The sequence below is a fragment of the Periophthalmus magnuspinnatus genome, chromosome 18, assembly GCF_009829125.3.
Source record: "Periophthalmus magnuspinnatus isolate fPerMag1 chromosome 18, fPerMag1.2.pri, whole genome shotgun sequence".
NCBI classification, from domain to species: domain Eukaryota; kingdom Metazoa; phylum Chordata; class Actinopteri; order Gobiiformes; family Gobiidae; genus Periophthalmus; species Periophthalmus magnuspinnatus.
Window position 1 is genome coordinate 19,207,450 of NC_047143.1, and position 14,391 is coordinate 19,221,840.

Consider the following 14,391-nt stretch of genomic DNA (forward strand, 5'->3'; position numbering starts at 1 on the left):
TTTTTTTAGTGCTCCCCTTATATATTTCTGTTTAAATAGTTTAAACACAGTTAAATCCATTTGACATCTACATGATCCCTTACACAATCTGACTTTCATTTTCTCCTCCAAATATTACTTCACATTTTTTTCCTCTTTTTCTGAGGGCTGCAGAAGGCTGCAGTAAACACACTAGACAGCAATCAAATTCAAATGTGTGCTCCTGGCTGAAGGTGGGTAATTGAATGTTGGTCTGGCTGTGAAAAGGGTGAGGTGCAGCGAAGAATTTATTTACAAAGATCATTAGTTTTCTCATTTTAGGTGTTTTTGTTTCTCAATTTAGCAAGGAAAGCAGCTTCTAGGCGAGACACAGTTGTTTATTGCCAACCCTACATTAGTCTCTTGTAGAATATTGCAGTAAGACAAGTTTAACGTATATATTATGTTTGCTGTACTTGGCTGTTATGAAGCAGAGTGAAGACTGACGTTTCAAAGAGAGCCACATTAATAAACATGTCACCCACATACACAAATCACAACTGTAAATCAATCAGCACGATGGGCCAATCAGTGATAAATGTGAACGTAATCAGAAAACATCCAAACACTCAACCTCACAAGCTACTATGATTGTACAGGGAAAACACATTGACAATAGACCCAATATTGCTATAGGCTAAAGACATTTCATGTTAAGATATACTATATAGGCTATTAGAATTTTTCCTCAAGTAACACCTTTTATCATATCTAACTAGACAGAAATATAGACAGTGTTCACTTTTGTCCTGGCTTGATCCTGGTTAATTGTGATGTAGGCTTGGTTTAGTGTTGGTATTTTCATGGTCTAGTTAAATGTCTAGTTTAGACCCAAATATGAAAGGTATAGTGACAATTTTCTAAACTTTCTCTACAGATACAAGCTAAAAAGTTTGACACAGAACTTTTTGGTAATCACACTGGCACTTCTAAACTCTGATTTTTGTGTTGTGGACATCTTGAAGATCAGAGGATTTCATCTAACACTCACAATTGTACCAACTCAGTCAGCATTCAGAAAATCTTTGAAATAACTTTGACTGAAGAAGATGCCATGTTTTCAACTTTATTTTCCAATTGTGTGGAGTTGCCAGTACACACATGCAGCATAAATATAATAATACACAGAAGACAGGGCACGAGGCAGCATGCACATGTCCATAAATTCATAATTACTTACCACAGGGATGGAATAGTTTATGGCAATTTGCAACAGTGCTACGCCTCAGAGATGTGAATATGCGACTGTGCTGTGGAGGTTAAAGAGCAAGTGTGGCAAGACAAGAAGTAATGTTCAAGAAAAATAAATAAAATGGTAACTTAAGTCTAGCCAAGCAATGCCACTGGGCATAGGCCAGAAAATAACTAAAAGGTCATGTAGATTTGATCTTGATAACACAGAGGGAAGGTTCCATTTTTACCAAATTGTATATTTATTTTACACATTATTAATTTAGCTGAATTAACATATGCATAAATAGTTCTGTATATTTCATTAGTTCAGTTCAAAGTCCATCAAATTCCGCAAGTGGGAGAATAAGAGTCAACATTGGGTTTAACAGGTTAGACCAGACATGAGCAAACTATGGCCCGGGGGCCACACATGGCCCTTTGGGTTTATTAATCCAGCCCACTGAAAGTAACCAAATTATATTATAAAAGGTAAGGGTAAACCTCGTTCAAAGTTTTTTTTGCTGTGTTTATTTAACTGAAATTTTATAAATAAATTATTAATTTAATTAATGCATTTGGAAAACAATTTGTACAATGAGCCTTGCATATTCATTCTTTGCTACATGTTACAGGCCAAATCTCTATAGTAATATATACATATATATATCCTGGCCCGGCCCCTCTGTCAAATTTTAGAACCCATTGTGACTCATGTGTCAAAAAGTTTGCCCACCCCTGCGTTAGACCCATGCTAACGGAGTAAAGTTCAAACTGAGTTCTTAAAGTTAAAAGAACACTAGGATACTACCTGGAGAGGGGAGCATGTGGGGAAACACCAGAGGGACCCAGGAAATGCATAGATCAGAGGATGAGTAACACAAAGGAAGCACCATTTATTGATTGGATTCAAGCAGCTTGTCACAATTCTCAAAGTTAGATAGTATATATATATATATATATATATATATATATATATATATATATATATATATATATATATATATATATATATATATATATATATATATATATATATATATATATATATATATATATATATGTGGGGGTGTGTGTGGGGGTGTGTGTGTGTGTGTGTGTGTGGGGGTGTGTGTGTATACATACACTCATCGTGTATGTATACACACACATGTATATATATATATATATATATATATATATATATATATATACATACAGGAAGTGCTCCACTGCGCTTTTAAACTCCATACACCTTTAATAGAATCTTATGGATTATTTCATCCCTGGCATTACCCATCTCTACTGAGCTAAAGATAAAAGGTAGCTGTTACTACTGTACTACTGCTTCATGACACAAGGTGGAGCATTTTGAGCTTTGGAAATGTAGACAGACTAATAATAAAAGGTTACTCAACCATGTGTGAATGAAACAAAACACAATTCCAGGTATATTTTTATAACATGGCTTAAAGCTCAGAACCTTTTACTCTAAATAAATATAGTATGCCACTGGATTGGCAGACCGGGGTGGTGGTCCCTCTGTATAAGAAGGGGGACCGGAGGGTGTGTTCCAATTACAGGGGAATCACACTCCTCAGTCTTCCCAGTATGGTCTATTCCAGGGTACTGAAGAGGAGAATCTGAGCGATGGTCAAACCTCGGATTCAGGAGGAGCAGTGTGGTTTTCGTCCCGGTCGCGGAACACTGGACCAGCTCTATACTCTCCATCTGGCCATTGAGGGTTCATGGGAGTTTGCCCAACCAGTCCACATGTGTTTTGTGGATCTGGACAAGGCATTCGACTGTGTCTCTCGTGGTGTCCTTTGGGGGGTGCTCCGGGAGTATGGGGTTCGGGGCTCTTTGCTAAGGGCTGTCCGGTCCCTGTATGAGAGGAGCTGTGTTTGCATTGCCGGCAGTAAGTCAGACCTGTTCCTGGTGCATGTTGGGCTCCACCAGGGCTGCCCTTTGTCACCGGTTCTGTTCATTATATTTATGGACAGAATTTCTAGGCGCAGCCAGGGGCTGGAGGGGGCCTGGTTTGGGAACCACAGGATCTCATCTCTGCTGTTTGCAGATGATGTTGTCCTGATGGCTTCATCGAGCCAGGACCTGCAGCAGGCACTGGGGGGTTGCAGCCGAGTGTGCCCTCTCTGGGTGGGTGGTGAGTCTCTGCCTCAAGTGGAGGAGTTCAAGTATCTCAGGGTCTTGTTCACGAGTGAGGGAAGGATGGAGCCTGAGATTGACAGGCGGATCAGTGCAGCGTCTGAGGTGATGCGGTCGCTGTATCGGTCCGTTGTGGTAAAGAAGGAGCTGAGTCCAAAGGCAAAGCTCTCAACCGGTCAATGTACGTTCCTACCCTCACCTATGGTCATGAGCTCTGGGTAATGACCGAAAGGACAAGATCACAGATACAAGCAGCCGAAATGGGTTTCCTCCATAGGGTGGCCGGGCGCACCCTTAAGGATAGGGTGATGAGCTCTGTCACGCGGGAGGAGCTCGGAGTAGAGCCGCTGCTCCTACACGTTGAGAGGAACCAGTTGAGGTGGCTCGGGCATCTGCTCAGGATGCCTCCTGGATGCCTCCCTAGGGAGGTGTTCTGGGCATGTCCCACCGGGAGGAGGCCCCAGGGAAGACTCAGGACACGCTGGAGGGACTATGTCTCTCAGCTGGCCTGGGAATGCCTTGGGGTACCACCGGAGGAGCTGGAGGACATGTCCGGGGTGAGGTAAGTCTGGGAGTCCCTGCTTAGACTGCTCCCACGGATAAGCGGATGAAAAAAAAATCCTATTCCCAAAATTATCACCTTTATTAAACACTCCTGTGAAAAAAGTCTGGACCCTGCCCCTGGTGCAGCTCCTTTTTTAATGTGTATATTAATTACAGCTGAATTCACAAACATATTTAAATATAAAAATAGCCAATTTACTATAAAATTATTTTTTAAAAGAACTGTACTGTAGTGTCAAACTCAGACGATGTAGAATTGCAGCAATGACCTATTTGAGAAAGCCATCCCAATATGACTGCCACCACACACTCCTCAAGATGCTTGTATAACAGTTAAATTCCCTTACAGTCTAGTGTTTAGCCTGTGACCCACAGAGTTTTCCACTGAAAATAAATGCCATTTATGTTTGATGCATTCGACTATCAGCCACAGGTCCCACTGCTCCTGCTGCACTCAGAAAAAGCAAAGGTATGTCACATTAAAGTTTGTATGACAAGCAAAACAAGCACAGCATTATAGATTCATGAGGTTTGGTCTGAAAGGAGAATTGAAAAGTACACGGTCTGTCACCATGGTAAGAGATTATATCAAGGGTGTTCTGACATGTTTGGCTAGTGAGCATATGTGTTGTGTGTATATCAGTTTCTCAAAATGATATATTTAATAATAATAATAATGGCTTACACTTGTAATGTGCTTTACAGGCTTGTCAAAGCGCTACACTATAGTCATTATTCATTCATTTCCACAGTTGGTGATGGTAAGCTACTATTGTAGCCACAGCTGCCCTGGGGCAGACTGACAGAAGCAAGGCTGCCAATTTGCACCATCGACCCCTCCAACCACCACCTATCATTTGCGCACACACCACTTTCATACTAGGCAATGTGGGTGAAGTGTCTTGCCTAAGGACACAACGACAGAACTCGGTCTGAGCGGGACTCGATCCTCCGACCTTCGGGTTGGGGGACCAACACTCTAACCACTGTCGCCCCCATAATTGGAAATTTGGAACCAGATCTCCACCAAGGCAATGGCCCTGTCATGCAATGGTCAAAATATATTGAATAGTTCCATCCATTAAGAAGTAAATGTAATGTCATTGTTTTTCCTTTGTTGGCTCCTTTTGGCTGGAATTGGCAATATCTCACAGTACAATCCATCCACACTGAAGATAAATGTTTTTTGTTTTTTGTTTTTTTCCATGCTACTGTGTACGCTGTAACAGACAGGCAGGAAATTAAATAATACATCTTGCTCTGATTGAAATCGTGTCTTATTCCTTTGTCAGTTCTTGTGTGAGATGAAGGTAATAAGCCATAAATGTGGACATATCCTCTTTAACCTCTTAGATCATCTCAGTCAGGTATGGCATGACAATACACCAATAACTGTCTTTGCATATTTGGCTATAGCTCTCTACACTAAACACTAAATTCTGTGCTCAAATAACACAATTTGTTTTAATTACCGGTATTTTGTCTTTCTATTGAACAATGTACCTTATCTTCACCTGATAGCCAACTGCAGACCATAGAATATGAAAGGATTTATAGTCTGCTTTATAGTGGCACACTGGGTGAAAAAATGTATCACGAACAATTTAATCTTGAGGACGTCTTAAAACAGACAGCCTTTCTTCGTGCAGTGTTCAGTCTGAAAAATGCAAATAATTTTTTCCTTACTGCAGAATTAACAGCCCAGTGGAAGTCTCATTGTAAATGACAACGCATTGACATTCAGAACAACTCGTTACCAATTACATGACTTATAATTTATATAATTTTACTCCAGCATTTTAACGGCAAAGAGAGAAGATATATAAGTTAAGTTTAGGTCTATTTAAGTCTAATTGTTGTTTTATTTATTTAATTTGTAATTTTATGTCAAGCCAGTGTACCAAAAACACACACTATTAAATTGAAGTAAAATATCTTAAAACAACTTTAAAATCTAAGCCTGTCAGCTAATCAAGTCAAGACCAGTGTGCAATATTTTGGATACATTAAGCCACCTTAACTAACTGTCATTAGAATATGTAGAAAGAGCCATATTGATTGTGGTGGCAGGTGTATGTGGCTTGCTACACTGAAAGGCATTGATTTGCATTATTTATATATTTTATGACCATCATTGGCAGCTCTTGATCTCAGGAGTAATATCGCCATGTTTTCCAGTCAATTATTTACATGTTCAAATGACACATACCAGGTCTGTGTTTAAAAGGTCAGAACTTTGTATTAAATGTCAATATACTCTCAGCAGGTAATCTGGAACATGTGTAAGAATTAACTGTCGCAAGGTATAGAGTGATACTGTTACAAACCATTTCCTAGGGAAAAAAAGGAAGGCAACACAAGATAGTACAATAAAATAAGTAGCGTTTATGTAGGGAAATGAAGGGCATTGAACAATTTAGGATTACAATACACAAAAAAAGTCAACAAAAGGAGGCTCTCAGAGTAGAGTACAAAGTCAGTGAAATGGCATGCCGGTTCACAAACAGAATCGGCAGCCAGGAGTAACAGGGGGCAAGTCCTTTTGAATCTGGAGCAGCCACAGGTGGAGGGCGGCGATTGGCTGAGCCTTGATTGTCCCTCCAATCACACGTAGAGTAGCCTGTCAATCAACGTCAGCTGCGGGGCATACCGGGAGGGGCCGAGAGGAAGAGAGAGAAAAAAGGAAGAGGCACATGGTAGGAGGAGCTGGAGGCCCGGGGCCTCCAACTTGGAGTATTACAATTTTATTTTTTATTTTTTCAAAACATTACAAGTATCTTTTGCCAAATTGCCTTACCTACATTCTGGACAGGGCATCAGCAAACCCATTCTCCAAACCCTTCTTGTGGCGAATTTCCAAGTGGAAATCCTGCATCATCAGCACCCACCTCATCAACTGCTGGTTGTGATTGTACATGCATGACAAAAACTTTAGGGGGTTATGGTCAATAAGTACAGTGACAGGCTGAGAGCAGGACCCAAGATACACCTCGAAATGCTGGAGAGCAAGCAAAACGGACAACGTTTCTTTCTCTATAGTGGAATACTTGAGCGGATGTTTATTAAATTTGCGAGAGAAGTAACTCACCGAGTGGTCCACACCCTTTGCATCCTCCTGCATTAGGACCGCACCTGCTCCAACTGCACTGGCATCTACCTCATCTACCTCAAGTTGACATGGCAGACACGAGATTTTGCGTTTACGGTCTGGAGTAATAATAATGTAATCAGTGTCAGTGATTTTTTGTTTAATCACGTAAGGGCCGAAAAATTTATCAGAAAGCGCATGGCCTTGAATCGGAAGGACGAGCACTTCGTCACCTACATTAAGTTCGCGTTTTACAGCCTTTCTGTCAAAACGACACTCCATTTTTGTCTGACCGTTGGCTAATTTTGGTTTGGCCGGTTGGTTGGCTAACATAATCTGGAAGGTTATCAGGAGTAAAAGAGGATGGGAAAAGGAACTTTTCCTTTAATGCCTTTAATGGACCACGAGTAGAATGAGCAAAAGCCAACTGGGCTGGACTAAACCTTGTGTGTGCAGAAAGTGCTTGGGGAATTGTTTGGTTAGGTTTACCCATAACTTGACACCCATGGCAAGTGCGACAATGTTTGGTTACATCTTTTTTCATACCTGGCCAGAAGAATTGATTAAAAACTGACCAATACGTTTTGGTTACACCCAAGTGTCCAGACCATTGGCTTTCATGGCCTAAAGTTAGGATTAACGGTTGGTACTTAGTGGGTGTTACAATTTGGCAAACTGTTTCAAGATTTGTTTTTGTTGCACAATTTGGGGATCATTTACGCATTAGCATTTGTGTTGTAAAAATCGCTCAAAGCACTCTCTCCTTTTTATTCTTGTTAGAAAAGTAAAAACATGAAGATTGATGATGGTGAATTGTTTTGCCCAGGGACACGACAGCAGAAATGAACCTGGGTGAGACTTGAACCTTATCTTTAAAGTCGACATATTATGGAACTTACAGTTGAAATCAGAAGTTTACATACACTATATAAAAAGATCCATCCATCCATTTTCTTCCGCTTATCTGGGGCCGGGTCGCGGGGGCAGCAGTCTAAGCAGGGACTCCCAGACTTCCCTCGCCCCAGACACGTCCTCCAGCTCCTCCGGTGGGACCCCAAGGCGTTCCCAGGCCAGCCGAGAGACATAGTCCCTCCAGCATGTCCTGGGTCTTCCCCGGGGCCTCCTCCCGGTGGGACATGCCCAGAACACCTCCCTAGGGAGGCGTCCAGGAGGCATCCTGAGCAGATGCCCGAGCCACCTCAAATGGTTCTTCTCAATGTGTAGGAGCAGCGGCTCTACTCTGAGCTCCTCCCGTGTGACCGAGCTCCTCACCCTATCCCTAAGGGTGCGCCCGGCCACCCTGTGGAGGAAGCCCATTTCAGCTGCTTGTATCCGTGACCTTGTCCTTTCGGTCATTACCCAGAGCTCATGACCATAGGTGAGGGTAGGAACGTAGATTGACCGGTAAATTGAGAGCTTTGCCTTTGGGCTCAGCTCCTTCTTTACCACAACGGACCGATACAGTGACCGCATCACTGCAGACGCTGCACTGATCCGCCTGTCAATCTCACGCTCCATCCAGCCACCTTTTTCTGGTCAAGAACCATGGCCTCGGATTTGGAGGAGCTGATTCTCATCCCAGCCGCTTCACACTCGGCTGCAAACCGCCCCAGTGCCTGCTGCAGGTCCTGGGTCGAAGAAGCCATCAGGACAACATCATCTGCAAACAGCAGAGATGAAATCCTGTGGTTCCCAAACCAGACCCCCTCCGGCCCCTGGCTGCGCCTAGAAATTCTGTCCATAAATATAATGAACAGAACCGGTGACAAAGGGCAGCCCTGGCGGAGTCCAACATGCACCGGGAACAGGTCTGACTTACTGCCAGCAATGCGAACACAGCTCCTGCTCCGGTCATACAGGGACCGGACAGCCCTTAGCAAAAAGCCCCGGATTCCATACTCCCAGAGCACCCCCCAAAGGACACCGCGAGGGACACGGTCGAATGCCTTCTCCAGATCCACAAAACACATGTGGACTGGTTGGACAAACTCCCATGAACCCTCAAGGACCCGATGGAGAGTATAGAGCTGGTCCAGTGTTCCACGACCAGGACGAAAACCACACTGCTCCTCCTGAATCTGAGGTTCGACTATCGGTCGGATTCTCCTCTCCAGTACCCTGGAATAGACCTTACCGGGAAGGCTGAGGAGTGTGATTCCCCTGTAATTGGAACACACCCTCCGGTCCCCCTTCTTATACAGAGGGACCACCACCCCGGTTTGCCATTCCACAGGTACTGTCCCCGACCGCCACGCGATGTTGCAGAGACGTGTCAGCCAAGACAGCCCCACAACATCCAGAGACTTGAGGTACTCAGGACGGATCTCATCCACCCCCGGAGCCTTGCCACCGAGGAGCTTGCCAACCACCTCAGTGACTTCAGCCAGGGTGATGGATGAGTCCGCCTCCGGGTCCCCAGTTTCTGCTTCCTCCTCGGAAGACGTGACAGTGGGATTGAGGAGATCCTCAAAGTATTCCTTCCACCGCCCGACAACATCCCCTGTCGAGGTCAGCAGCTCTCCACCCGCACTGTAAACAGTGTTGGTGAAGCACTGCTTCCCCCTCCTGAGGCGTCGGACGGTTTGCCAGAATTTCTTTGAGGCCGTCCGATAGTCCTTCTCCATGGCCTCCCCGAACTCCTCCCAACCCCGAGTTTTTGCCTCTGCGACTGCACGAGCCGCGACACGCTTGGCCCACCGGTACTCTACTGTCCGGCTTCCTCCTCCGCCAGCGGATCCAACTCACCACCAGGTGGTGATCAGTTGACAGCTCAGCCCCTCTCTCCACCTGAGTGTCCAAGACACATATAAAAAGAAAAATATACTTTTTTCTCTCTCTATGACATGAAATCAGACTAAACTTTTCCTGTTTTAGATCAATTAGGATTACCAAAATGATTTCTATTTGCTAAATACTAGAATAATGAGAGAAGGATTGTTTAGAGAATTGTTCATTACTTTCTTTAAAGTCAGATGTTTACATACTTTTCATTAGTATTTGGTACCATTGCCTTTAAACTGTATGTCTTTGGTCGAATGTTTTGGATATCCTTCCACAAGCTTTTCACAATAGTTAGCAGGAATTTTTGACAGAACTGGTGTAACTTTGGTGTAAGTTTGTAGGCTGCCTTGCTCGCACAAGCCTTTTCAGGTCTACCATAAATTTTCAATAACATTGACATCAAGGACTTATGGTCGCTATTCCAAAACATTGACTTTGTTATCCTTAAGCCACTAAGTAACGAATTTGGCACTATACTTTGGGTCATTGTCAATATAGAAGACTGGTTGTTGTCTTGAGATTTTGCTTCAGTATTTCCACATAATGTTCTTTACACATGATGCCATCTATTTTGTGAAGTGCACCAGTCCCTCCTGCAGCAAAACAACCCCACAACATGATGCTGCCACCCCTTTACTTCACAGTTGGGAAGCACATTCATCTCTGACACAGAGCCCGTCTCCTTCCTGAGCAGTATGATGGCTGGAGATTCCCATGGTGTTTATACTTGTGTATAATTGTTTGAACAGATGAACATGGCACCTTCATGCATCTGGAAATTACATCCAAGGATAGACCAGACTTGTGCAAGTCCACAATTCTCTTCCTAATATCTTGGTTGATTTCTTTTGACTTTCGACTTAAATGCATAGTAAACTTCTTACTTTGAAGAAAGTACTGAAAAATTGTCTTAAAAAATTGATCTCTCATTATTCTGGCATTTAGCGAATATAAATGCCGGTAATTTTGGTAATCCTAATTGACCTAAAACTTCATGTCAAACAGTGAGAAAAAAAAGCGTATGTGCCTTTTTATATCGTGTAAATAAATTTCTCATTTCAACTGTATATGAGTTACAATGGTGTCCTGATTTGTCTTTTTTTTTAGCCTTGTTTGCTCAGAAAATGTCAGTTTTTTATGTAGTCCCTATCTCCACCCACTTGTCTATACTGGCTTGGCAAGGCAAATTTATTTGTATAGCACAATTCATCACAAAGTAATTCAAAGTGCTTTACAGAATAAAAAATCAAGTAAAATGACAATGCAAAGAAATAAAAACATACATTAAAAGAGAAGAGTACAGAATAAAAACCTTTCAGTCATATGCACAGCTAAACAGAACCGTGTTGAGCCTGAATTTAAATATCAGAGTTGAGGCCTGTCTTACTGTTCCAGATTTTAGCTGCGTAAAACAGAAAGTATTAAAATAATCCAGACTCTGAGTTATAAATGTTGCATTGGAAAAGTCACATGTTTTGTTTTGGGTTTTTTGGCTTTTTTTTCCCAACAAAAAAAACCAAATGAAAATATGCTGTTTGTTACAGTGACATTTCACTAGAAGGGTGCAGGGCCTTACTAGTTTGCATGTTCTTGTTTCTGTTATTTAGCCATTTTAGATAAATATTGGTGTTTACAATGAACAAAGTGTAAAATAATGTCCTGTGCATGTTTGAGATTAATATTAATATATCTTCTTCCGTTGTTCTCCTGGGGGATTTCAACGCCCATGTGGGTAACGACAGTGACACTTGGAGGGGCGTGATTGGGAGGAACGGCCTCCCCGATCTGAACCCGAGCGGTGTTTTGTTATTGGACTTCTGCGCTAGTCACAGCTTGTCCATAACAAACACCATGTTCGAGCACAAGAGTGTCCATCAGTGCACGTGGCACCAGGACACTCTAGGTCGGAGGTCGATGATCGACTTTGTTGTCGTGTCATCTGACCTCCGACCGCGTGTCTTGGACACTCGGGTGAAGAGAGGGGCTGAGCTGTCAACTGATCACCACCTGGTGGTGAGTTGGATCCGCTGGCGGAGGAGGAAGCCGGACAGACCTGGCAGGCCCAAGCGCATTGTGAGGGTCTGCTGGGAACGTCTGGCGGAGCCCTCTGTCAGGGGGGTCTTCAACTCCCACCTCCGGGAGAGCTTCTCCCTGATCCCGGGGGAGGTTGGAGACATGGACTCCGAGTGGGCCATGTTCTCCACCTCTATTGTCGATGCGGCTGCTCGTAGCTGTGGTCGTAAGGTCTGTGGTGCTTGTCGCGGCGGCAATCCCCGAACTCGGTGGTGGACACCGGAAGTAAGGGATGCCATCAAGCTGAAGAAGGAGTCCTATCGAGCCTTGTTGGCTCGTGGGACTCCTGAGGCAGGTGATGAGTACCGGCGGGCCAAGCGTGCCGCAGCTCGGGCAGTCACAGAGGCAAAAACTCGGGGTTGGGAGGAGTTCGGGGAGGCCATGGAGGAGGACTATCGGACGGCCTCAAAGAGATTCTGGCAAACCGTCCGACGCCTCAGGAGGGGGAAGCAGTGCTTCACCAACACTGTTTACAGTGCGGGTGGAGAGCTGCTGACCTCGACTGGGGATGTTGTCGGGCAGTGGAAGGAATACTTTGAGGATCTCCTCAATCCCACTGTCACGTCTTCCGAGGAGGAAGCAGAAACTGGGGACCCGGAGGCGGACTCGTCCATCACCCTGGCTGAAGTCACTGAGGTGGTTGGCAAGCTCCTCGGTGGCAAGGCCCCGGGGGTGGATGAGATCCGTCCTGAGTACCTCAAGTCTCTGGATGTTGTGGGGCTGTCTTGGCTGACACGTCTCTACAACATCGCGTGGTGGTCGGGGACAGTACCTGTGGAATGGCAGACCGGGGTGGTGGTCCCTCTGTATAAGAAGGGGGACCGGAGGGTGTGTTCCAATTACAGGGGAATCACACTCCTCAGCCTTCCCGGTAAGGGCTACTCCAGGGTACTGGAGAGGAGAATCCGACCGATAGTCGAACCTCGGATTCAGGAGGAGCAGTGTGGTTTTCGTCCTGGTCGTGGAACACTGGACCAGCTCTATACTCTCCATCAGGTCCTCGAGGACTCATGGGAGTATGCCCAACCAGTTCACATGTGTTTTGTGGATCTGGAGAAGGCATTTGACCGTGTCCCTCGTGGTGTCCTTTGGGGGGTGCTCTGGGAGTATGGGGTCCGGGGCTCTTTGCTAAGGGCTGTCCGGTCCCTGTATGACTGGAGCAGGAGCTGTGTTCGCATTGCCGGCAGTAAGTCAGACCTGTTCCCAGTGCATGTTGGACTCCGCCAGGGCTGCCCTTTGTCACCGGTTCTGTTCATTATATTTATGGACAGAATTTCTAGGCGCAGCCAGGGGCCGAAGGGGGCCTGGTTTGGGAACCACAGGATTTCATCTCTGCTGTTTGCAGATGATGTTGTCCTGATGGCTTCTTCGAGCCAGGACCTGCAACAGGCACTGGGGCGGTTTGCAGCCGAGTGTGAAGCGGCTGGGATGAGAATCAGCTCCTCCAAATCCGAGGCCATGGTTCTCGGCCGGAAAAAGATGCTTTTCTCTCTCCGGGTGGGTGGTGAGTCTCTGCCCCAAGTGGAGGAGTTCAAGTATCTCGGGGTCTTGTTCACGAGTGAGGGAAGGATAGCGTGAGATTGACAGGCGGATCGGTGCAGCGTCTGCAGTGATGCGGTCGCTGTATCGGTCCGTTGTGGTGAAGAAGGAGCTGAGCCCAAAGGCGAAGCTCTCAATTTACCGGTAAATCTATGTTCCTACCCTCACCTATGGTCATGAGCTCTGGGTAATGACCAAAAGGACAAGGTCGCGGATACAAGCGGCTGAAATGGGCTTCCTCCGCAGAGTGGCCGGGCGCACCCTTAGGGATAGGGTGAGGAGCTCTGTCACACGGGAGGAGCTCGGAGTAGAGCCGCTGCTCCTACACGTTGAGAGGAACCAGTTGAGGTGGCTCGGGCATCTGCTCAGGATGCCTCCTGGACGCCTCCCTAGGGAGGTGTTCTGGGCATGTCCCACCGGGAGGAGGCCCCGGGGAAGACCCAGGACACGCTGGAGGGACTATGTCTCTCGGCTGGCCTGGGAACGCCTTGGGGTCCCACCGGAGGAGCTGGAGGACGTGTCCGGGGTGCGGTAAGTCTGGGAGTCCCTGCTTAGACTGCTACCCCCGCGACCCGGCCCCGGATAAGCGGAAGAAAATGGATGGATGGATGGATATCTTCTTACAATATGTACAATATATAACCTATTAATTTTTTTTTTTCATGTATGTAGCAGGGGGTGACCATAAATACTTAAAATAAATAAAATACAGGCAAAGCGCTTTTAAGCCACAACAAAGTGGAGTGCCATTAGGACCTAGTAACCTTCTTTCTAAGCACATGAATACTTATGTGCTTCTCTTTAAATGCAAACAATTGAAAGGGCTCTGGAAAAAGACTGAATAACTGAGGCTTTTGAAATCCCACATGACTTACAATGGCAAGCCTCAACACTGCAAGCTCCGAGAGGTTTATACACAGATATATCTATGTGCAGAGAAACACTGGAGACGAAATATTGAAATAAACTCTATAGACAGTATGGGCTATAATGTGAATTGTCCTTGCTATAGG